A 3922-nucleotide genomic window follows, 5' to 3' on the forward strand; every position below is an offset into this window, starting at 1 on the left:
TTGTTGAGTTGAAAGCAATATTCGCAGTGGAGTGCCACTTCTTAAATACCACTTTATATTTTGTTGAACCACACATATATTTCAACGACTATAAATCAGTTCAATACTATCACAGTTTATCATCGGGTTCCCTAGTTTAATTAAACTATCATAGCCAAAGTTATACTGAAGCGTTTTAACCAACAAAACATTAATGTAAGTTATAAGTGTTCCATATTTTATTGTCTAGCAGGGAACATTAGTGCATTCAGCTTCATTGCCAGCTTTACAAGATTATGGAAGTGACCGACAAATGTACAAATAGAACTATGGCATGTCGTGACTATGCTTTTTTTGATTCAAAGTAGGTTTCTTTAGACTTGTGATTCACAGAAAATCAGATATTCATTGTTCATTTAGAAACTATTTAAACTTAAAAATTGGTGAATATTTCTATGATTATCAACTGGTTCAACTGATGTGTACTGACTCAAGGAAACGAGTCCTGTAGTGTCCATCTAAAGTAAAAATGTTACACTTGCCAGGCTCATATATATATAAAAAGAGCACTTATAGGCGTGGCTGTGTGGTAAGAAGCTTCTTCCCAACCACATGGTTCCGGTTTTAGTCCACTGCGTGGCACCTTGGGGGAGTGTTTTCTACTATAGCCTCAGGCTGATCAAGGCCTTGTGAGTGGATTTGGTAGACGGCTACTGAAAGAAGCCTGTCGTATATATATACATATATATATATGTGTGTGTATATGTGTGTATAATATTTGTGTGTCTGTGTTTGCTTGACAACCGATGTTGGTGTATTTACGTCCCCGTAACTTAGCGGTTCGGCAAAAACGACCAATAGAATATGTATTAGGCTTATGAAGAATAAGTCCTGGGATCGATTTGTTCGACTAAAGACGGAGCTCCAGTATGGCCGCAGTCAAATGACTGAAACAAGTAAAAGAATAAAAGAATATATATGTATATATACATACATATATACATACATATATACATACATATATATACATACATATATATATACATATATACATACACACACACACACACATATATATAATGTATACATACATATACATACGAGGGGAAGTCAAAGATTATCGTTATTATTGCCACACTGCTTTCTGTGCATGCGTTCTGATAGTTGGTACTATTGTAGTCACATGATCGAAGTTTGAACCTGATCGCGCCATTTTTCCTTCTGGCTTTACAGTTTGAGCATGGTCGCTCCACTAGCAATGTGCACCAAAGTAGAACAAAGTGTAGTGATCCGATTTCTCTGGAAAAGTGGTGTACGATCAACAGTGCAAGATACAGTTCTTTGCTGTCCAACAAACTGAAACCAGCAATTCGCACCAAAAGTTGAAGCCTATTGGGAAAGAAAGTTTTGTTGCTGAATGACAATGCACGGCCACACACGACTGCCCAGACCGTTGAAACCATTAACCAATTGGGTTTCGAGGTGCTAGAACACCATGCCTACAACCCAGATCTCGGCCCTTCCGACTACCATATTTTTGGATCGCTCATGTTCCCTAGTTTAATTCATCTATCATAGCCGAAGTTATACTGAAGCGTTTTAACCAACAAAACATTAATGTAAGTTATAAGTGTTCCATATTTTATTGTCTAGCAGGGAACACCTAGTGCATTCAGCTTCATTGCCAGCTTTACAAGATTATGGAAGTGACCGACAAATGTATAAACAGAACTGTGGTGCATAAATGGTTGCACGATCAACCGAAAACCTTCTTTTTGGAGGGAATACGTAAGCTTGTGGACCTCTGAACCAAGTGCACCAAAAAGGAAGAAGGAGGCTATGTAGAAAAATGACGTACTTGATTATCTCTTGCTTTTGTGTAAATACATTGGGAAAACAAGAGTGCCTATAATATTTGACTCTCCCACGTATATATAAGAGAAAAAAATGAATGCATAGCCGGGATTTGTATACAAGCGTGTTCAACCAAAAAGATGAATTGGTAATGTTCTTTTTCTCACATAAATTCGCTGATACACTCCCGCTAACTGGACTAACTGGCTGCAGATCAAGGGCAACATTACGGTTAACTTTTATATTGGAGTTTCCGAAATTGAAATTGCCATATCCCTCTCAAACTGAGATGGATATGGCAATATGCAATGTATGAGGTTATATATATACACATATATTTGTTCATATATTACAATAGGATACCAAGAGTGATATGGAAAACTTAAACACTTCTACAATACATCTCATTTTAATATTTGAAGCACACATTTTGGATGGATCTTTGTAAACGTAAAGATCGATATTTAGTTAGGTATATTTGGGCGATATCACACGTTTATCTTCAAAACTTTTTTCTTTTAAATTATAGTATAATGCAGAAGGAAAGCAATAGCTAGTCGGCATTTTTGAAAAGACACAGGTAATGTTAGTTGTATTGCATTTTCCGCTGAGGGGTACAAAACAACTGGTATTCTTTAATAATATAACGCTTCTGTAAAGGCATCTTGAAATCCTATAAGATATTTGATAGTTGTCTTTTGCCTTTACGCGTCAAAAGGATATTCTTTGAAGTGAAAGATATGCATTCATTTATATCTATATTTGATCTGACCTAAGATATCTCCTCTTTACCTAGAGTGACACACGCTGATAAACATGGCTACTGACGCGTTGTGATAGATGAATTACAATAGAAAAGGTCACGATCTGTTCATTTTCGCTTGTCATCATCACTATCATTATTATCATCATCATCACCATTATTATTGTTTTTATTATTATCATTATTATTATTATTATTATTATTATGATTGTTCAATAATTCGTCAATACTGATGTGTGAAATAGGCGATCGGCAGGTTCACTAGTGCATCTCTTGAAGAACATGAGAGGTCGCAGTGGCTTCGATAACAATTTTTACAGCCATCTTAACCAATCTTGAAAGTTGTTTCTGTGCCTCTCTCTTTGCATACTTTTTATCAAAACAACTTCAAAAATCATCTGCTGTTGTATTTACAACGTTTATCTGCACTTAGATGTAGGATTTCACGTGATGGCAAATTCTCACAGTTTTTCTCAGTTTTGCTGTATAAGTGGTGAACTAACTCCCTCTCTATCATCCAAGCTTTGGGTTGGCATAGCTTTCCAGTTATTCTTTATTGTTTAATAACAAAATAAACCAATAAACGAAGAATGAAATAAAGGAGACGTGGGAGGGGAGAACAGAATACGATAATGCTTTTAAAAGTACTATCTGCTCTGTGTAGTAAAATTTACCACGGCTATTTTCCATCTGTATTCTGATCAATAAAAATACTGATGCTACTTTACAGATCAATAAAATACATCAAAATACTTAGGCACTCCGGTCAACATGATCGAACTACATATACAGTTATTGAAACATCTATTATTGATTCTGATCAATGGTATTGATAATAATGTTTCAGAGCGAATACAGTGATTCAAATATTGCTTTCGATCTCTAATAGCTAGTGTAGTTTATCGATCCGAGCAGATAATTTAACCATTTAATCCGGTCGTCAATATCGATCTAGAAACATGACCATTTACAAAATTTGACACACTAATATAATTCAGTCAATAAAATTTATAAAATACACACACTCACACACAAAGAGACACATAAGCACATACACACGCAGGAGCGCGCGCGCACACACACACACACCACACACACAGACACACATATACAAACCTTTGGGAAAACGAGGGTCTGTGCAGGGACAGAAAAGACTTCAGTCAGGCCATCAAGTACGACTCCCGCATCATGGCAGATATCACTTAACCGGGGTCCGTGCAAAAAAAAGCTTTCTACTGAGCATCGCAAATAATTATATCTTCTTGGCTTTACAAACACAGGCAGATATCTTCATTTTTTATCTTTTATCTTTTCCTTCTTTCAGTC

This window comes from Octopus sinensis, linkage group LG12 (genome assembly GCF_006345805.1).
Source record: "Octopus sinensis linkage group LG12, ASM634580v1, whole genome shotgun sequence".
In the NCBI taxonomy this organism is placed as follows: domain Eukaryota; kingdom Metazoa; phylum Mollusca; class Cephalopoda; order Octopoda; family Octopodidae; genus Octopus; species Octopus sinensis.